This window comes from Bufo bufo, chromosome 1 (genome assembly GCF_905171765.1).
Source record: "Bufo bufo chromosome 1, aBufBuf1.1, whole genome shotgun sequence".
NCBI lineage: Eukaryota > Metazoa > Chordata > Amphibia > Anura > Bufonidae > Bufo > Bufo bufo.
Genome location: NC_053389.1, coordinates 742,269,057 through 742,291,929, shown reverse-complemented (window position 1 = coordinate 742,291,929; position 22,873 = coordinate 742,269,057). Strand labels below are relative to the sequence as shown.

The 22,873-nt window shown below is 45.7% G+C and overlaps 1 long non-coding RNA gene across 1 annotated transcript; it reads left to right on the top strand.

The window, feature by feature from the left end:
• Positions 1–211: 211 nt before the first annotated feature.
• LOC120987202 lies at positions 212–21,302 on the top strand. The gene is made up of 3 exons (XR_005775956.1): positions 212–248; positions 9,336–9,434; positions 21,188–21,302. It is a non-coding gene; the product is annotated as an uncharacterized LOC120987202 (long non-coding RNA).
• The last annotated feature ends 1,571 nt before the right edge of the window (positions 21,303–22,873 follow it).

The following is a 22,873-nucleotide window of genomic DNA, read 5'->3' as shown; positions in this document are numbered from 1 at the left end:
CCAATGTGTACTTACCAGCTATCCCTTGTTAGGCTCTGATTTTCATACTATTCTTGTTCTGCTTTGATATTATAGAAGATTGTGAGTAACTTTCTAACATTCTCCTATAGAACGTCAATATTAATGATCAAGGTAATGATGGAGACAATGTCCATCAGACAGTGAATATCAACAACCAGGACCAAGTGGCCAACATTCATTATTTAAATGGCTGGAACTCCTGGGACTCCATCTGTGACTACGGGAAAGTAAGTACCTGTCTGACCCCGACAACCACTTATCTTAATAGAATATAATAAGGACAATGTATCATTGTATACATAGCGCCATACAAGATACGTTTAGTAGGACCCTTGTCCACACCAGTTTATATTTCATAAGCAATAGGGAAAAGGTAAAGGATGTCACAAATAGAATGTGCAGCTCTGGTCATCTCAGATGGAGACAGTGCTGGACAAGGTCAGGAGACAGGTAACATGCTTGTCAATAGAGAGAAGTTTTCAGTGAGAGGATTGGAGAATGAGGGAGGAAGTTCCCCAGGAGAGAGGAAGCACAAGAGAAGTCTTGCATATAAGATACATTTTAAGCATTAAGAGTTACTGAATATGGGAATTTTATAGTTCTACAACCATTCCCCAATTTAGCATCCCATTTCTACCATTAAAATGTAAGCATATACTGTATATTCCTGCGTATAAGACTACTTTTTAACACATGAAAATCTTCTCAAAAGTCGGGGGTCGTCTTATACGCCGGGTATGGCGGGCGCTGCAGTGCCGGGACGCCCGCATTATCAACAGAGAGAGCCCGGGCTATTGCCTTGTATCCCCAGCAGCTGAGAGCTGCGATGTAACCCATGGCATATGCCCCCCCTGCGCTGTACCTTGTATCCCGCCCCCTGCTCTGTACCTTGTATGCCTCCCCCCTGCTCTGTACCTTGTATGCTCCTTGTACCGCCATCCTCCCGGCCGCTTGCATCTCGCTCCTACGCATGTGCGAGATCTCCGTGCGGCGTATCTAAGTGCGGCGCAGATGTGCATATGTGAATGTGAATATGAAGAATAACATAACAAAAACATGTTCAGGGTATAGGTGGCACATGTTTAGGGTCTGGGAGGCAGGGAGGGAGGACAAGGAAGGTGGTGGGATGCAGGGATGGTGGTGATACCATGGGATGGCGGTGGTACCTAGGGATGGTGGTGGGATGCAGGGATGGCAGTGGTATCTAGGGATGGTGGTGGGATGCAGGGATGGCAGAGGTACCCAGGGATGGTGGTGGGATGCAGTAATGTACTGCTGTGTGTTGAAAAAGGGGTAGTCTTATACGGCGAGTATATCCCAAACTCTATATTTTCAGTGTAAAAGTTGGGGGTCGTCTTATACGCCCAGTCGTCTTATACGCCGGCATATACGGTATATAAATCTTAGCAAAAGCTACCTTTCCCTAAGAATTCCATAGGGAAGGATGCATTCATCATTCAGAAGACTATCACTTTTTAAAATATACATATTATAGTCTCAGCACTAGGGTTGAGCGAACCCAAACTGTAAAAGTTCGGGTTCGGGTTCAGTGTTCGGCGATTTATTGGCGCTTTTTGAAAGGCTGCAGAGCAGCCAATCAACAAGCGTTTAACTCTGTGCCCTTAGAAGCCATCACAGACCTGCCTACTAATGGCATGGCTATGATTGGCCAGTGCAGCATGTGAACCAGCCTCTATATAAGCTGGAGTCACGTAGCGCTGCACGTCACTCTGCTGTGCTTATTGTAGGGATAGGATGCTGCTGCTATGAGGTAGAGAATAGGACAGAATCTTTAATTAGAAGTGCTTGTTAACTCAGCGATCTACCTAGATTTCGTTGTGTGGGTGCAGTGCACAATCTTTTTACCCTGCCCTGAGCCCAGTGACACAGAAAAAAAACTTTTATCCGTCTGCTAGTAAGGTGGGCGGCGGCGGCCATTTTATGCAAGCTTAGTGCACCAGCACAGCATCTGTGCTTTTGTGACATTCAAATCCAAGCTTGAAATACTGCAATAATAATTTGGGTTTAAAGAAACACCCATTTTTGGCAATATACAACATCTGGTGCCTTTGCAGCATTTGTCAGTGTGCAATTTAAGCTAGAAATACAGCAATAATTTTTTGGGCAAAATACTCAATTTTACAGCCCTTGCTGCATCTGTCAGTGTGAAATTCTAGCATTATATACTGCTGTCATATTCTGTTAGTAAAAAAAAAACATTTTGGGCAAAGTACTTAATATTGCAGCCTTTGCTGCATCTGTGATTGCTTAAAACAAGCTTGAAATACTTCAATAAATTTCTGGGTTCAAAAAAAACACAAATTTTTGGAAATATCCTACATCTTCGGCCTCTGCCGCATTAGTTAGTGTGCAATTTAAGCTAGAAATACAGCTATAATTTTCTGGGTTTCAAAAAAACACCCTTTTTGGGCAAACTACTCAATTTTACAGCCCTTGCTGCATGTGTAGGTGTGAAATTCAAGCGTTAAATACTGCTGTCATATTCTGTTATTAAAAAAACACCCATTTTGGGCAAAGTACTTAATATTGCAGCCTTTGCTGCATCTGTGATTGTTAAAAACAATCTTGAAATACTTCTATAATTTTCTGGGTTTTCAAAAACACCCATTTTTGGCAATACCCACCATCTTGGGCCTCTGCCGCATTAGTCAGTGTGCAATTTAAGTTAGAAATACAGCTATAATTTCCCGTGTTTAAAAAAACACCCATTTTGGGCAAAATACTTAATTTGTGGCTTTGTAGGTATCTGAAAATGTGAAATTCAAGCGTTATATACTGCTGTTATATTCTGTTATTAAAAAAAAAACATCCTTTTTGGGCAAAGTACTTAATACTGCAGCCTTTGCTGCATCTGTTATTGTTAAAACAAGCTTGAAATACTTCAATAATTTTCTGGGTTTTAAAAAACACCCATTTTTAGCAATACCCACCATCTGGGACCTCTGCCGCATTAGTCAGTGTGAAATTTAAGCTAGAAATACAGCTATAATTTTCTGGGTTTTAAAAAACACCCATTTTGGGCAAAATACTTAATTTGCGGCCTTGTCTGCATCTGTACGTGTGAGATACACGCTTTAGATACTGCTGTGCTATTCTTGTATTAACAAAAACACCCATTTAGGGCAAAAATCTCAATTTTGCAGCCTTTGCTGCTTCTGTCATTGTGAGATACACCCTTTACGTACTGCTATGCTATTTTGGTATTAAAAAAACACCCATTTTGGGCAAAAATCTTAATTTGCGGCCTTGTCTGCATCTGTACGTGGGAGATGCACGCTTTAGATACTGCTGTGCTATTCTGGTATTAAAAAAACACCCATTTAGGGCAAAAATCTAAATTTTGCAGCCTTTGCTGCATCTGCCATTGTGAGATACACCCTTTACCTACTGCTGTGCTATTCTGGTATTAAAAAAACACCCATTTTGGGCAAAAATTTAAATTTGCGGCCTTGTCTGCATCTCTACGTGTGAGATACATGCTTTAGATACTGCTGTGCTATTCTGGTATTAATAAAACACACATTTAGTGCAAAAAACTTAATTTTGTAGCCTTTGCTGCATCTGTCATTGTGAGATACACGCATTAGATACTGTTGTTCTAATCTGTTATTAAAAAAACACGCAGCTCTGGGACTAGCCGGTTTGATGCACATCCCTTGCCTGGCGCATTTGCTGAATTTGGTGGTGCAGAGATTCCTTAAAAGTTACCCTGATATGTCAGAGCTGCTGCTTAAAGTGTGGGCCGTCTTTGCACGCTTTCGGAGTTCTCACCCTGCTGCTGCTCGCCTGTCAGTGCTGCAGCGTAACTTCTGCCTTCCCACTCACAGCCTCATATGCGACGTGCCCCACAAGGTGGAACTGGTGTGGTGGAGCCTGAAGGTCAGTTTGATTTTGCTTCAGTCTGTGTAGGAGCTTTGCTCCCTGGCTGAATGATTATGTCTGTGTGAGTGTTATCCCTATTTGTTATTTTGTTTACCTTGCTCTGTCTGTTGTCCCCTCCGGTGTGTTTCTGTCATTCCTCCCCCCACCTGGTGTATGTAGTTATGGTCTGGGTTTTGCTTGGAGGTTTGATTGTGGTATGTGGCTCCGGAAGGGGCGTGCTTTCCCGGAGGGGTTTAAGCGAAGACTAGACTGTGGGTTTTCCAGCTTGGAGCCCCCTTTCATCAGGGCTGCAGCAGGTAAGTGTGGATAGCATTGTTATGTTGCTGTTACTTACCTGCCGTACTGTTTAGCCCATGTTCTTGCATCCTGTTTGCTACTGGGCACCTGGAGACACCATTCATCCGTGGTGTAGGATGAATGGGTGGTCTCTGCCCTGTCATAAGGCCTAAGGCCTAGGCCTAGGGCTTTGCAGGGATAGCAGGGTCAAAGGTTGGTGAGCATGAGCCCCCTTACCTTCTGAGGCGGCTCATGCGTTAGGAGTCTAGGGAGAGTTCAGGGTTGCACTAGGAGGTGATCTGCTCCCTGTTCCTTGCTATCTCGCGTTGCAGCCACTGTCTTTGCACTGTGGGGGGTTTTCCCCACTCCCCACCGTGACATAATAACAAATAGGGATAGCTCACACAGACATAATCATTCAACCAGGGAGCAAAGCTCCTACACAGACTGAAGCAAAATCAAACTGACCTTCAGGCTCCACCACACCAACATATAAGGAGGCCTGAGGTCGCACCCACCACACCTACCAAGCACACCTTAACCCCGTGCACACCAAAGCAGGGAAAGGAAACATCCTTAAAGGGAAAGCGCACACACATGTATATCAACAAGTTGCCACCGGCAACCAGCATGCGCGGCGAAAGTGTCACGGCACACACCAAAGGCCGTGACACCTGTGTTACTTTTTGCGCTGTTTCGAGTACTCCACCAACATGGCCAGTGCCGATAACGCCGTTCTCAGCGTTACTATCCCACTTCTATGCCTCCTTGAAAAAACGCTGCTGGCGATGATGGAAGAGAATGTGGCACAGGAGGAGGAGGAGGAAGAGGGATCATTTCATAGTGTTTCCGGCCAGTCATTCACAAGTGGCTTAGAGGGTAGGTTCCTGCACCCACAAATGCCAGGTACACAGTTGTCGAGCCAGGGCACAGTTCTGGAGGATGAGGAGGTGGAGGATGAGGATGAGGATGAGGAGATGGAGGAGGAGGAACCATGTTCACAGCAGGGTGGCACCCAGACCAGCTCATGGCCATCACTGGTGCGTGGCTGGGAGGATGCAGAGGACACAGACGATACACCTTCCACATAGGACAGCTTTTCGTTGCCTCTAGGCAGCCTGGCACATATGAGCGATTACATGCTGCAGTGTCTCCGCAAAGACCGCCGAGTTGCCCACATTGTAACCTGTGCTGATTACTGGGTGGCCACGCTGCTGGATCCCCGTTACAAGGACAACATACCGTCCTTAATTCCGTCACTGGAGCGTGATCGTAAGATGCGCGAGTACAAGCGCACGCTGGTAGACATGCTACTGGTGGCATTCCCACCTGACAGCGGGGGCACAGTGTAAGCACAAGCAAAGGAGGAGGAAGAGGTCGCCAAAGCAGCTGGGGCACCACCAGCACCTCAGAAGGCAGGGTTAGCATGGCCGAAATGTGGAAAAGGTTTGTCAGCACGCCATAACAACCAGCACCACCAGCTGGTATGGAACGTCTAGACAGGAGGCAGCATTTCACCAACATGGTGGAGCAGTATGTGTGCACACGCCTACACTTACTGAATGACGGGTCTGCCCCCTTCAACTTCTGGGTCTCCAAATTGGGCACATGGCCTGAGCTTGCCCTTTACGTCTTGGAGGTGCTGGCCTGCCCTGCAGCCAGTGTATTGTCTAAACGTGTGTTTAGCACGGCAGGGGGCGTTATCACAGACAAGCGCAGCCGCCTGTTTACAGCCAATGTGTACAAGCTCATGTTCATTAAAATGAACCAGGCGTGGATCCCCCAGGACTTGTCCGTAACTTGTGCAGAATAGACATGTATACCGGCCTTAACCAGCCATTGTTATACTGCAGCGCAATTGCTCATTGTTGTATTTTGGATATTTCACACTCTTTTGGAGTATACCCTAATAAAAAATTTTTTTTTTAATGAAAACCAAAAACCTGTGTTGGCTACCTCGTCCTACTCCACAGCTGCTTCCACCTACACCGCTACGTCCACCGCCTCCACAAACTCCTACTCCATGTGGACCTCCACCTCATAAATCAAGTTTATTTTTTTTTATTTGTACGTATTTTATTTAATGTCATTTCACTAATTTGTCTGCTACAGTTTCGGGTGAAATTGACCACTTTTTGTGTGTGACATACCCTGGCTGTAACTAGTAAACAGGTAAAAACCTTTCACTAATTTGTCTGTTACATTTTCTGGTGAAATTCACCAATTTTTGGGTGTGATATACCACTGCTATACCTAGTAGACAGGTAACTTTTCACTAATTTGTCTGTTACATTTTCGGGTGAAATTCACAAATTTTTGGGTGTGACAAACCCCGGCTGTACCTAGTAGACAGGTAAAAACATTTCACTAATTTGTCTGTTACATTTTCGGGTGAAATTCACCAATTTTGTGCTGTGATATACCACTGCTATACCTAGTAGACCGGTAAAAAAAAAAATCAATAATTCGTCTGTTACATATTCGGGTGAAATTCACCAATTTTTAGGTGTAATATACCAATGCTATACCTAGTAGACAGGTAAAAAAAAAAATCATTAATTTGTTTGTTACATATTTGGGTGAAATTCACCAATTTTTGGCTGTGATATACCCCTGCTCTACCTAGTAGACAGGTTAATAAATTTCACAAATTTGTCTGTTACATTCTTGGGTGACATTTTACAATTTTTGCCGTGATTAAACCCCTGCTCTGCATAGGTGACAGGGACTGAAATTTAAAAAAATCATCTCTTCCATTGGTGGGTGACATTAACTTATTTCTGGCGATGAAAAACCCCTGCTCTGCATAGGTGACAGGGAATTAAAATTGTAAAATTTGTCTTTAATTGGCCCTTTCATTCGATCCTTCCGCTTTAATAACTTGTCCCACATTTCAGCTCGATCACATTGCAGCCATTGACCTCCCTTGGATGTGATATCCCTTTCTCACGCTCCCTCTCCGGTGTGGAACCCTGATTCGCCAATAACCGTGATTAACATGTTAGGCTCAGAAAAGAACATTGAAAGTTGATAGAGAAGATATCCAAATGGATCGTGGACATAACGGGGACGTGCGATCAGGCAGAAGTTATCTAGAGTCTAACGTTTCCAAATCCAAAATACCACAGTGACATTACCTATAATTTTTTATTAATTATTCAAATAACAGGGCATCTTAAGAGTCCTGTATTGTTTATCGTCACTGCCCTCCTCTCCTTCAATTCTTCTATTTTAATAACTTTTCCCACATTTCCTCTCGATCACAATTAAATTTCATCCATTGTCCTCCCTTGGATGAGGTCTCCCTTTCTTACGCTCCCTCTCCGGCGTTGAACCCTGATTTACCGCTAACCGTGATCAACATGGTAGGCGCAGAAAAGAACATCGAAAGTTGATAGAGCAGATATCTAATTGGATCGTGAACATCACGGGGACGTGCGACATGGTGGGGCAGTATGTGTGCACACGCCTACATGAACTGACTGATGGGTCTGCCCCCTGCAACTTCTGGGTCTCCAAATTGGGCACATGGCTTGAGCTTGCCCTTCATGACTTGGAGGCGCCGGCCTGCCCTGCAGCCAGTGTATTGTCTGAACGTGTGTTTAGCATGACTGGAGGGGGTTATCACAGGTTATATTTCCCAATGTTTTGGGGTGTTCCCTAATTTAAAAAAAAAAATAAAAAATTTAAAACCAAAAAGCAGTGTAGGCTACCTCCTCCTCCTCCACCTTCGCTTCCACCTACACCGCCACACTCCTCCTCCACACTGTGCCCCTTCACAGTGGTTATGCCCACATTGAGCACCCTTCACAGTAGATATGCCCTCATTGTGCCCCTCAGAGTAGTTATGTCTAGAATGTGTCGCTTCACAGTAGTTTTTCCCACATTGTGCCCCCCTCACAGTAGTTATGTCTTCCTTGTGTCCCCTCACAGTAGTTATGCATTCATTGTGCCCCCCTCACAGTAGTAATGTCCTCATTGTGCCCCCTCACAGTAGTTATGCACTCTCTGTGCCCTTTAACATTAGTTATGCCCTCATTGTGCATCCTCACAATAGTTATAAACCTCCTGTATGCCCCTTCACAGTAGTTATCCCTTCATTGTGCCCCCTTCAGAGTTGTAATGCCCTGTCTGTGCCCCCTTCAGAGTACTTTTGCCCTCTCTTTGCCTCCTTCACAGTAGTAATGCCCTATCCATGCTCCATTCACAGTAGTAATGCCCTCTGTATCCCCTCCTCACAGTAGATATACCATCTCTATGCCCCTTCACAGTAGTAATACCCTCTCTATGCCTCATTCATAGTAGTAATGCCCTATCTGTGCCCCATTCACGGTAGTAATGCCCTCTCTGTGCCCCCACAAACCAAAACACTGGATGTAAGAAATGTTAGATTCATGCAAAGTGTTTAGGCTTTGAATGGAAACAAGAATAATCTGTTATTATACTGAAAGCAAGCAGATAATTAAAGCACCAGTGGTGGTGGTGGGTTAGGGGGATATCAAAGGTAGCGTGCAAGTAAGTTTTTTGCATATTTGTGCACTAGCAGTGATGGGCAGTGCTTACTGGGAGCATGTTTTTAATCCTGCCGCTGGCAGTTATAGTATATTTTATGCCAGAAACTACAAAGCAGAGCTACAATAGACAGTTTTTTCTTGGACATGAACAGGCAGAAGACGCACAGAATTTATGAAGAGGCATCTTTTTAATAAATTTGACACATCTTACTCCATCAAACTGCTGACTTAGACGAGTATGAAATGCCAGTCTTAAAATACTGCTGCATATGTAAATCCTGCTCATTACCGTACTTGTAAATGTATATTTCATTCCATTTCATTTTTCCACATCTACTTTTCTTATTGCAGATCTTGGTGTTTCAGATTTTTAAAAAATCGTAGAAAGAATTGATTTGCAAATCTGCACCACTATCAAATTTTTCCCCGGGGTGTGGATGAGATACATTAAAAATAATTCTCATCTACTTTGCTGATGCTGCAATACGCTGAGGATTTCCAACCCACTAATTTGAAGGAAAAATCAGCTACATATATACCCTTAGACTATAAGACATAGACAGTTACAATAGTGATGCACTTACTGGATTTGTAATCTGTTTCAATCTTATTCTATTAAAGGGAGTATTTGCAACACGACTGTATGGAAAGAAGATGTGCGTGGTGACAAAGATCGATGAGACTGTTTTCCCCAGCCTGGAAGTCCTTAAACAGAATCCCGTAAGGAGTTCAATCATTTACTGTTATATTATTGAGAATAGAAATATTGGAGAATGCATCATGAGGGGAATATTTGAAGTCAGTTTTCCGAGTCCGAGTCCGCGTTGTCATATTTTGCTCCTAATTAATCAAACGTTGCATGTTGTTTGTTAAATTTGGCTCATCTTTAAAGGGGTTTTCCAGGAGTTTTATACTGATAAGCTATCCTCTGGATATCCTCTGAATAGTATCTGATCGGTGGCGGTCCAACACCTGGGACCCCCGCCGATCAGCCGTTTGAGAAGGCACAGCGGCCGCTGCCTTATCTCAGCAAACCAAAAATAGTGCCGTATATTGTATATTGTATGTCGCAGCTCAGCCTCATTGAAATGAAGGGAGTTGTGTCTGGGCCATGTGACCGATGAACGTGGTGCCACATGGCCTAGGCAAGCCTGGAGAAGGCCGTGTTGTTACTGCGAGTGCCGGTGCCTTCTCAAGCTGCTGTTGGACACCTGCCAATCAGTTACCGATGACCTATCCAGAGGTTAGATCATCAGTGTAAAACTCCCGGAAAACCCCTTTAAACCTGACACTTTTGTCTAGAAATACTACTCCAGTTTTCTTCACCCCCTTTCCCTGCTGGTGCGGCTTTGGGACTTTTTTTTGGTTGTTTTTTTTAAAGTTCCAGTGATAAATCTGGAGTGAAACTCAATAACATAGCTAACCATGCATACTTTCCCACCTACTGTACAAAACTGGAGTGGTGTAAAAATGCAAAAAGTCCCATTTGCACAAATGACCTAAAAAAAAGTTGCAAAAGCCTTATTTTGTGGATTTTTTTTTTTCAGTTTTGGTGAGTGGAGTACACAGAGAATTGGGAAGGGGAGCATGGCGAAGATAAAAATTGGGCATGTTTCAGGTTCTGCCTGACACCATACTTCTAACCACCCAGGACAGGAGGCGCTGGTGCCCCCTATTTTCAATCCTTTCTTTGCTAACATTGCTACAGCAGCGGCGCAACGTGCCAGCGCAGGTTCTGTCCCAGACAAGAGTTTTTTGACTTAGGCCTCACACACACACGACATGTCAGTATTTCCATCCGCAAATTATCTTCTCTCTCCCATCAATAGAAATGACTATTATCTCAATACAGACCAAAGTAGGACATGCTCTAGAATTTGTGGAATGGCAACGGATCCGCAAGAAATTCAGATGTGTACATGGCCCCATAGAAATGAATGGGATAGCACATGTATGAAAAATACCGCTGTGTGCACAAGGCCTTACTATGTAGATATATCCACATGTATAGCAGGCTGGATTCCCAGCCTGCATTTGTGGGAGGGGCATAGGGTATTTAGCCGGCCGCACGGCCTCCCCCAGGTGTCGGCATCACGTGGTGCACCTCGTATCACGGTGACGTCATCCGAGTGCGACTTCCGGTTCCGGCTACATCGACGAGCAGAAGCTGCGGCGGCGGTACTCATCTGACTCCCGATCGGCCGCGACCATAGCGTTTGGTCTGTGGGAGCGCAGTTTCCTGGTGTGGCCGGCGGGGGAGCAGTGCAGCAGGAGATGGGATGCTTGGTGCGTGTTTCCAGGCAGCACATGTGCGCGACTTCCTGTGAGCGCGGCCGGAGCCATTGCCTTTGTACATACGTTCCCTGTGTGTAGTCTTCTTCTCAGCGAAGGTTCATCCAGCAGCACGCCGCTTCTCTCAGCCGTCGCATCGCGGGGGGCGCCGCGCGTCTCCTCCTCCCCCCTCAGGCTGACTGCATCACCAGTGTCAGTGCCTGGGGGAGCGGCAGACGGGGACGCGGAGAGGCTGCGCTTCCCCTGTGGATGGGTTCTCCTCCCTCAGGGTAGGCACAGCGCCGTAGTCGGCCAGCGGTCACCTGCGGGTCAGGGCCTGCTGAGGCACCCTTCTCTCAGAACAGGCCGCTCGTTAGCATCTGCATTCCTCACTCATTTTTGTCCCCTGTTAAATCCTGAGACGCCCGTTCACCTTGCCTAAACTCCCCTGCATTCATTCCTCCAAACAATGGCCTGCCTTGTCTAAACGTGCATGTTTTGGAAAACATTAGTATGCTGTCAGGCGTCCCTCTCAAATACAGTAAGGTGTTAGTGTCATATCCCACACAGTCTGTGGGGCAGGTTGGGCCCCATTACTGGTTCATGAATGGCAGCTTGTTGTCTGAGGGATGTTACTTTAAGTAACTAGCAGCCCCCCCCCCCCCCCTGTGTTTTCAGTGTCCCCAGGGTTAAAAAAAAAAAAAAAAAAATTTCTTTCCTGTCCGCGCAGATATTTTCAGTATTCTTTTACGTGGCCGTCATGTTTTTTCTCCTTCCAGGTACGTCCAGGTTGTCCTCATTTCCTGTTTTGCACTGATTCGGTTCAGGGTCTTTTTGTGTCCTGTCGCATGATACGTTCAGGTTTCCCTTCGTGTCCTGTCACCTGATACGTTCAGGGTTCTCTTCATGTCCGGTTGCCTGATACGTTCAGGTTCTCTTTGTGTCCTGTTGCCTGATAATTTCGGGGTTTTTTCTTCGTGCCCTTCCGCCTGATACGTTCAGGATTTGCTTCGTGTCCTTCCGCCTGATACGTTTCAGGATTGGCTTCGTGTCCTTCTGCCTGATACGTTCAGGATTTTCTTCGTGTCTTTCTACCTGATACGTTCAGGTTTTCTTCGTGTCTTTCTGCCTGATACGTTCAGGGTTTTTCTTCATGTCTTTCTGCCTGATACGTTCAGGATTTCGTCATGTCCTCTTGCTGTTCAGTCTTCATCATGTCCTCCCTCCTGTACGTTCGGTTTTTCGTGTCCCGTCTTGCCTGATCTGCTTGTTGTTCGTTCACCTTTCCTAAAAACTTTCATTTGTCTGCTTACACCACTTCACGTCGTACTCTTCTCCTACTGTCCTGTTGCACCTTTATCTTCCACCTCATAGGTGTACCTATCACGGTCAATTCATGCTTCTTTATCTGCCACGCTCGGGGCCTGTTGCTCGCCATTGCCATCACGCACGGGTCATGTCACCTCACTGCCTGCCACACTGGTAAATTCCACGCTGGCATTCAGTTGGGGCCTCGTTTCCAGACGCGTCTCGGCTCTTGGTCTTGTTCAGGGCCCGGCGTTTTTCAAGTCACTTGTTACGCCAGGTCATGTTTCTTTCACTACCTGATACGCTCAGGCCACTCGGTTTTTCGTGTTTTCTTTCAGGTTTGTTCTTCCACCGCCTAATTTCATTCAGGATTTTTCTTACGTTTTTCGGCCTGACACCTTCAGGTTTCGTTTTCTTCCTGATCATCATTACGTAAGTTTCGTTTTGTCAGCATATTTTGGTGTACCTCTCCCCGCAGGTACCAGATAAAATTTTCTTCCTCACTTACCAATCCCAGATTCGCGGGGTGTGAAGTTCACCCTCTTCGCGGACATTCCCGGGCGTTTTTTTCGCTTGCTCCCAGGGTTCCAAATTTTTCCATCCTAACCTCTCTAAGGCTCCAGGTAAGTAATTAAAAAAAAAAAAAAAACTTTTGGATTACATGAGGGTTGCCAATTCACTTCAGATCCTCCCAACAGGGTCCGGCTCGCACGGCGTGCCCTCCTTTTGATATTATGTCTCACGTCTCGGACATTGAAGACTCAATGTCCATCCCAGAGTCAGCGGTCTCCGAGGCAGCCAGCCCCGCGTCTTACAGACATTGGACCATCCCCAGGCTGATCACCGAGCTTAAAAAGAAAGGGATCCGCCACTCGGCATCAGCACGAAAGGCAGAGTTATATCGCCTGCTCTTTCCCGAGTCAACCAGGGCTCCCGAACCACCCGGAGCCTCCGAAAGACCTGGTCTCCATGTCAACCATTCAGCTCTCCTTGACCCAACTCCACGCAACCATTAACAACCTAGCGTCTTCAATGTCGTACATCGACTCCAGGCCGTCGAGAACAAGATTGCCACGCCTCCTCCTCCTGCGGAGCCCGAAGCTGTTCCTTCAACTTCCCACGCCAACATCCCAGGTACAAGTCTTGCTTCTCCCGACATCGCCCCCGCGTTCTTCGTCCCAGAGAACATCAGGCGGGATATCCTGGCAGGAAAGGACATCAACTTGGCCGCCATCCTGATATCCACCCATGACACGGTCGAAAACCGGACAATCGCCTGCGGTGATGTGTCGGTGGTACTGATGTCTAAAGACGTCCGCCTCAATAAGAAGCTGACCATCCCCGAATTTATGCTGACCTTCAGCCTGTACCGTGACATCGTGTGCTCCATTCATCCCCACCGCAGGGAAGAACTGGATACATATATGTACAAAGTCACCGAGCTAGGATACAAATATGGCTGTTCCGCTTTTTTTGAATACCACCGGTCCTTCTCCGCAAAAGCTGCAGCAGCGTTCCTCCAGCACCAGCATGTCACTAACTGGGCGGTTTTGGACATGGAGATTTTTTGCAGGCATTTCGCCGGGCAAAAATCCCCAGCCTGTGCCGGTTGCCAATCAGTCCTCCATTCTTCTGATTGGTGCCCTCATGTCTCCAACCCACCCCCTGCCAGGCCAATGTTCAGCTCCGGGGCGCAGAAACCTAACCCCGCCACGGACAAACTCGGTCGTCCCATCACTTTCTTAGGGAAAAATCAGATTTGCAATAACTTCAACCTAGGTTTCTGCAGTTATGATAAGTGCAAAGCCTTGCACATCTGCTCCATCTGCTTTAGGGCCCATCCTCAGTCCTCCTGTTCCCAACGCACGGCAAAACGCTCCTGACTAGGCGGGGTCAACATTGACCTGTTACTCTCCCTCCTCCAACAACATCATGACCCCAGTTTTGTCCTGTTTCTCAAACAGGGTTTTTCGGAGGGTTTCCATACAGGGCTAGTCACCCTTCCGCAGGTCACTCATGAATGCCCCAACTTTCTCTCTTCTCTTGCGGATCCCGGGGCGGTGGACGAACTGTTGGAGGCGGAGTTGCAGAAGGGCTTCATGATCGGTCCATTTGCCGAATCCCCTTTCACTGTGTACCGGGTCAGCCCCATAGGTCTGGTGACCAAAAAATCCTCTAATAAAAAAAGATTGATCTATGACCTGTCTGCTCCTCATGCATCCAGCACCCCCAGCCTAAATTCCCTGGTCCCGTCGGACGAATTCTCCATGCAGTACTCTTCCCTGGACGAGGCCGTGGAACTCATCTTACAGGTCGGGGCAGGAGCTTGGTTGTCAAAAGCGGACATTTCTGATGCCTTCAAGTTGCTGCCTATCCTGCCTCACCTGTGGAAGTTCTATGGCATCAAATGGAGGGCAAAATATTATTTTGCCACCCGCTTGACGTTCGGGTCAAAGAGCAGTCCCTGGCTCTTTGACCAGTTCGCCCAAGCACTTCACTGGGTCCTGGTCAACCATGCCTACTGTCCGAGGGTTATCCATTATTTGGACGACTTCTTGCTCATCGAGCAGGCCGAACACGCCCCGGATAGGCTGGACAGCCTCCTCAGCCTGTTCAGTCGCCTGAACGTTCCAGTGGCTTCAGCAAAGGTCGAGGGCCCCTCCAGGGTAATCACCTTTCTGGGCATCACCCTGGACACAGTCAGAATGGAGGCCAGCCTTCCCCTGGACAAATTAAGCAGATTAAAGGACTCAGTGGCCAGGCTCGTGGGTACCCGCACGGTGTCAAAGTTGGAACTCCAGTATTTATTGGGGTCTTTCAACTTTGCCGCCAGGATCATGCCGCAGGGCAGATCGTTCACCTCCGGCCTGCTCAGACTCCTCCCAACAGCCTCAGATCAGCATGCCCTCATCCACCTCGGACGCGATGCGTTGGCGGATCTGGCCATGTGGTCACTGTTTTTGTCCAGTTGGAATGGCATCTCCCTCTTCGTTCCTCAGTGGAACGATGCCTCCCCCTTGGTGTTCTCCGATGCTGCTGCTTCCCTTGGTTTCGGGGCCATCTGTGGGGACCAATGGTTTGCGGGTCCTTGGCCCGCGCAGGTCTCTTCAGACCAGGAGGCTGCCAGGTCCTCCCCCCTGCTCGAGGTTTACCCCATCGTCGCAGCCGCTCTTGTCTGGGGGCAGTCGTGGAGTAACAGGCCAGTGTGCTTCATGACTGACAACCAAGCAGTTGTCGACATCCTCGCCAGGGGTAGGTCCAGCTCCCCCAAGGTCATGCGTCTGGTTCGCAAGCTCACCTGCCTGTCTCTCCAAAACAACTTCCGTGTCATCTGCAGGCACATAGAGGGCAAGAAAAATACCGCAGCCGATGCTCTGTCCCGTTTAAACTTTAATTTGTTTTTTCAGGTCATGCCGGGAGCACGGAGAGTCGGGATCAACCCTCCGGGGTCCGAAGCCCTGATCATGGACTAGAGGAGTACATTTCCGCAGCCCACGGTCTCATCCGCAAGTCACTCTCGGCTAATTCTGCCCGGAACTATTTAACGGGGTGGAACACCTTCAGGCGGTTTGCACGCCTTCACTCCAGGGGGGACAAGCACAGAGTCTCCTTCGTCCTGGGCTTCCTGGTGTACTGCCACAAGGAGCTCCAGTTGTCCCACAACACCATCAGACTTTATTTAGAGGGCATCCAGCACCACCACATGATCAGTCATCCCAGTCATAACTCTTTCTTTTCCTCCCAGGCGGTCAAGGCGGTCTTGAGAGGCATTCAGAAGCTCTCTTCTCCTTCCACTCCCACCAGACAACCAGTTACAGGGGATTTATTCCCAAAAATTTCTGCCGCCCTAGATGGTAGTCCTTTTGGCCCTTTCAGAAGTTTGATCCTCAAAGCTGCCCTCTACCTCAGCTTCTATGGGTTCCTCAGGCCTGGGGAATTCTGCTGCACCTCAGCCCAGAATCCAGGGCCAGCTATCAGTCAGCTCCATCGTAGTTTAGACCACTTCACCTTCTCTCTACCTTCCTCCAAAACCTCCCAAGTCGGTCCACCGGTACAGATTGAGTACTTCAATTCGTTCAATCCTTGGTGCCCAGTGTCAGTGTTTAATCAGCTGCTCTCCACTCTCCATGAGAGAACTCCCGATAGCCCCTTACTGCCTTTTCCCGTGCTTTCACTGACATCCGCGCAGTTCATCAGGCACATTCGTTCCATAGTTTCGGGTCTGGGGTTCCACGCTGCCTCCATCTCCGGACACTCTTTCCGAATCGGGGCCGCGTCTGCAGCTTCCAAACATGGCGTCCCCGCTCACGTCATACGAAAGATGGGACGGTGGCAATCTTCATGTTTTTCCCGTTACATCCCACATCCACGGGTCGAGATTGCCAAAGCTTTTTCCAGTTTGGTTTTGTAATTTCTCAAACAATAAACTGCCTAAATCCATGTTTTGCCCCCTTTTTTGGCTACCCGCGTTACATGGCTAAAGGCACACCACTAGCCTGGAAGTCCTTAAACAGAATCCCGTAAGGAGTTCAATCATTTACTGTTATATTATTGAGAATAGAAATATTGGAGAATGCATCATGAGGGGAATATTTGAAGTCAGTTTTCCCTGAGTCCGCGTTGTCATATTTTGCTCCTAATTAATCAAACGTTGCATGTTGTTTGTTAAATTTGGCTCATCTTTAAAGGGGTTTTCCAGGAGTTTAATACTGATAAGCTATCCTCTGGATATCCTCTGAATAGTATCTGATCGGTGGCGGTCCAACACCTGGGACCCCCGCCGATCAGCCGTTTGAGAAGGCACAGCGGCCGCTGCCTTATCTCAGCAAAACCAAAAATAGTGCCGTATATTGTATATTGTATGTCGCAGCTCAGCCTCATTGAAATGAAGGGAGTTGTGTCTGGGCCATGTGACCGATGAACGTGGTGCCACATGGCCTAGGCAAGCCTGGAGAAGGCCGTGGTGCTACTGCGAGTGCCGGTGCCTTCTCAAGCTGCTGTTGGACACCTGCCAATCAGTTACCGATGACCTATCCAGAGGTTAGATCATCAGTGTAAAACTCCCGGAAAACCCCTTTAAACCTGACACTTTTGTCTAGAAATACTACTCCAGTTTTCTGCACCCCCTTTCCCTGCTGGTGCGGCTTTGGGACTTTTTTTTGGTTGTTTTTTTTAAAGTTCCAGTGATAAATCTGGAGTAAAACTCAATAACATAGCTAACCATGCATACTTTCCCACCTACTGTACAAAACTAGAGTGGTGTAAAAATGCAAAAAGTCCCATTTGCACAAATGACCTAAAAAAAGTTGCAAAAGCCTTATTTTGTGGCTTTTTTTTCAGTTTTGGTGAGTGGAGTACACAGAGAATTGGGAAGGGGAGCATGGCGAAGATAAAAATTGGGCATGTTTCAGGTTCTGCCTGACACCATATTTCTAACCACCCAGGACAGGAGGCGCTGGTGCCCCCTATTTTCAATCCTTTCTTTGCTAACATTGCTACAGCAGCGGCGCAACGTGCCAGCGCAGGTTCTGTCCCAGACAAGAGTTTTTTGACTTAGGCCTCACACACACACGACATGTCAGTATTTCCATCCGCAAATTATCTTCTCTCTCCCATCAATAGAAATGACTATTATCTCAATACAGACCAAAGTAGGACATGCTCTAGAATTTGTGGAATGGCAACGGATCCGCAAGAAATTCAGATGTGTACATGGCCCCATAGAAATGAATGGGATAGCACATATATGAAAAATACCGCTGTGTGCACAAGGCCTTACTATGTAGATATATCCACATATTCTATATGATGGATGCATCACTATGCACAGGAAATAATGCTGGCACACAGAAGTACGCCTAAAATAAGGCCCTGATTTATCAAACTGATTATTTTGGAGAAAATTGCAAATTTCCTGTCATTTTACTTGCAAGACAAATTTATCAATTGTATGCAATAAGCCAAAGTTATTTTTTTGCTTCTGAAACCCAGCTGTTTGTGGCCGTTTCTTTGGTTTTGGCCCTTATTTATGATAGCGGATTGTCTCAGCTGCTCTCCACTCCTGATCTGCTGTAGCTGTATCAGGTGAAAATAAGTCAGAATGCGTCAACTTAGCCTGTGCTAAATTCAACAACTGTTGTGCACCGCTTTCATAAATCTTTATATGTCAAAAATGTTATATTAATATATATTGAAAAATTTTCAATTAAACTAATTTACTGTATATGTAAGCCCAAATGATACATACAGAAAATGCAACTTGTCCTACACAAAACAACACCCATGAAACTAGCAAAATAGTATTATAGTCCTTAATGGGTTAATATGGGGACACACACTAATCTGTAATGGGCTCACACTTGTCAGGGTTCCATAGCAGCTGCCTGTGCTGCCTTTATGGTAAGTATACCATATACTTGGTATTTTTGGACTATATAAATACACAACAACCGGTTGACACATAGAATTTACCACATATATCTTTAACCCCTTCCTGACATGGCAATTTTCCGTTTTTGTGTTATTGTTTTTCACCCCCTGCCTTCCTTGAGCTATAACTTTTTTTATTTTTCCGGGTGTGTATGATTTTTTGGATCACTTTCTATTAAATTTTTTTCTTTGGGAGGTTAATGAATGAAAAAACGGTGAATGAGCCATTTAGATTTTTTTTCCTGTTACACCATTCACCATATTGAAAAATTATTTTTCAATATTTTAATATCACGGGTGTTTTCAGATGCGACGATGCATATGATGTTTGTTTTTAAAAATTTTTTATTAAACATTGATTTAGATTTTTTCTTATATTTTTTTAACTTTTTTTTTTACTTTTTTTTTTTTTAGGTCCCCAAGTGGACGCCAACATGCAATCATTAGATTGCAATTTGTATAAAGTAATGAATTTTTTCCATTACCCTATACAAAGATTGCTATATTTAAATTCAGTGCTGCCACCTGCTGGCCTGAATTGTAATTTACATGTAATAAGCCTAGAAGCCAAGTACATGCTCTAGCTCATTACTACAGTGGTGTATGGGGGGGGAGCTCGTCTGCACTAGGTTGGTGCGTTGAGCGGATAGACACAAGGCGCAATTCACAACCCAGTTGAGGATACAAATTTTTTTTTATTTTTTTGGTATGCAATGATGACGCGTTTCGGGGTACGCAGACCCCTTTATCAAGTCTGTATCCTTGTCACCGTAGGCTAAATGGAGGTCACTCTTGTTGGAGATCCCTTTTAGGGGGTGTATGGCGGTCCGCACTGCTTAATGATGCGGCCGATGAGTGTCCTCCTGTGGTAGCGCTTCTGCACGTGTAGCCTGCGGTGTCATCGTAGGCTACACGCGCAGAAGCGCTACCACAGGAGGACACTCATCGGCCGCATCATTAAGCAGTGCGGACCGCCATACACCCCCTAAAAGAGATCTCCAACAAGAGTGACCTCCATTTAGCCTACGGTGACAAGGATACAGACTTGATAAAGGGGTCTGCGTACCCGAAACGCGTCGTCATTGCATACAAAAAAAATAAAAAATACTTTGTATCCTCAACTGGGTTGTGAATTGCGCCTTGTGTCCATCCGCTCACCGCACGAACCTAGTGCAGACGAGATCCCCCCCATACACCACAATAAGCACCAAAGTGGCGGCTTGGCTCCCGCCCATGGTCAACTTGGACGATATTCGGCTGCACCAACCCAGATCACCCCTACGATTTTACCTTCACCAGAATTGTACTACATAAAGTACAACCAAACCAAGGTGAGTAGTAACCACTCACCCTGGCTAGGAGCAAATAACAACATATCTTGTCCACCACTACCTATGAGCACCTTCTCCCCCTTTCTCTTTGGCCATTTAATCATTACTACAGTGAAACACCTTCCCCATTCTCCACCTTGGGGAGGTATTCTTGCCCGGCAAGTGCACGTTTCTGAGCTTTCAGCCTCTTAAATGACCACGGCATCTGAAGGGCTAAATGCAAGCGATCGGCATTACCGCCAATTGCAGACATTAACCCCAGGTGTCTTCTGTGGGAAACATTAGGCACCTGGTTGCTATGTTGCTTGCTCCGCTTCAGAGTGGGTGCCATCTTTAAAGACCCGACATCCGCCGTAATATTACAGCGGATGTCAGTAAGGGGTTAACAAAGTGTCACTTCTCCTGACATGTCTGTTTTATTAATTCATTGTATTCCACATGTAATGACAATGCTGCAGTATTTTTTTTTATATAATTCTATGTTGTGCTATTTTTCCTAGAAGTTTAGACAAGAATTGCCAGCAGTCTGCAGTAAAAGTAAACGTGGGTGTTAGCGATTAGGGATGTGTCCCTGACAGTCTGACATTATCCAATCAGTGCCCCAATTATCAGACTATGCAGACTTATAAAGGATTGGTAACTCATTCAAAAATTTCTAGTAGGAAAATAGAGGAACAGAGTGATGCCCCAGAATATTTGTTGCATAGGTCATGCAAGTTATCACTAAAACAGACATGTAAGGAGAGGTGACAGATCTTCTTTAAATACTTTTTTTCAAGTTGTATTACTTTGTGTTGAGAATGTACAGAGAAGTGTACGTGACATTGGCAATACAGGAATGTACCACTGAGCCTCTGCAGTCATGTGCCGCTTGGGGACAAGCCACTGCTGAGGCCAGTGAATGGCTCTAGCGCTGTACATGACCACAGGCAGGACGTCACACTTCCAGTCCACAGGAGACTGGGGATGGGGACTTCAACGCTGAAACTGTGGGCCATTGAAGAGCTGATTGGGTTTCTTTTGTTCATTTTAAACACATTTCAGGCTTTCATAAATTTTAGCTTGGGGGTTGGGCGATCCCTTTAATTTGTTCCAACATTATATGTGTACATTTCAATTTATTTCCATGTTTAGGTCAAGACCACAACACAGCTCTTCAAGTTTAACATTAACCAAGTTCCCATTGCTAACATTGGCATTTATGGTGTCCATATTGAAGCCCTGTGTCATGGAATCCCATCCTACACTGGATCCTACACTGCTAATGTAAAACGAGGTGAGGTCAGAGGCCTTAATCCCTAATGTTAACACCGACTAGCTTCTAAATGTATGGCAGGAACTTACTGCAGTTTCCAGGTGGGTGCATTTCGAGAACCCTTAAAGGGGCTCATCTTCTAGTAGCCATGCTTAAATTACAGTCATTAAAGCAGTTGTCTCACTTCAGCAAATGGCATTAATCATGTAGAGAAAGGTAATACAATGCAGTTACTAATGTATTGTGATTATTCATATTGCCTCCTTTGATGGCTTCATTAATTATTCCATCACATTATACACTGTTCGTTTCCATGGCTATGACCACCCTGAAATCCAGCAGCGGTGGTCGTGCTTGCACACTCTAGGAAAAGACTACGACCTCTCTGGTGGCCGGACAGCGGGAGTTTGCTTAGGCCACCACTTTTTCGTATAGTGTGCAAGCATGACCACCACTTCTGGATTGCAAGCTGGTCGTAACTCCTGAATACAGGCAGTGAATAATATGATAGTAAAAAAAAGAAAAAGAAAACTATGAAATGTACTGTAATATTAGACCACTGTGGTTGTTGATCTTAACCTGTTCTCCTTCTTCTCTTCCTTAGTGGATGAGTTTTGTAAAGATGATTGCAACACCAGCAGCATTGTCACCATTCTAGGCATCAGTTTCTGTTATTAATCCAGTATGGCACACTTCATAGCAAATCCATAGCATTTTCTGTTTGAATCTTTCTCTTTCTATAAATAAAGCATTTATATAAAAAAAAAAATGTATCTTATGTTTTGTATCATGAGTGAGACAAATGGTGCAAAATGATAAAATAGATTCAAGCGGTTGTCCACAACTATATACACTCATTGACAAAAAAAAAAATGCACCAAAAATGATTGGTTTAATGAAACTTTCTCTGTGTGAATGTAAGGATGATATCAGCAGCACCCATTAATTTACACTGGGGATGAACAACACATGTACCCGTTCCCCTGCCCATCTCCGATGTTGGAATGGACGGTCACATGACCCTCCATCTGTTATCAACATAAGAAGGGTAATATGGAAAACATTGAACAAATGAAAAAAACATTGTTAAAACCCACCGAGTATGATCACAAAGTGTACATCTTATTCAAGATTTAGGCAAATCCCTGCACAGTGAGAGGGATGGGAGAATGAGTGTGGGCAAAGTTTGGATTTACTACCAAGAAGAACTGAGCAAAAGAGGAACCTCTGGGTAACCAGATGAAATGATCCCCAAATTGGTTGACAGGAAGTATCTGTCAGATACTTACTGAGACAGAAACTGAAGACAGGAAACATCTGTAGCACAGAGTTACCGTACATAAGCAGTGCTGAAGTAAACTTCTCTGGGCCCACCTAAGAAAATTATTATCAGGGTCCACGCTTCATCCCTTTTCCATATGTCCATTCCACAATAAAAAGAAACATGTCCTATTATTATCCGCATTATGGACAAGGATAGGACTGTTCTATTAGGGAACAACTGTTCCGTTCCACAAAATATGAAATGCACATGGACGTCATCCTTATTTTTTGGGTGAAGACCA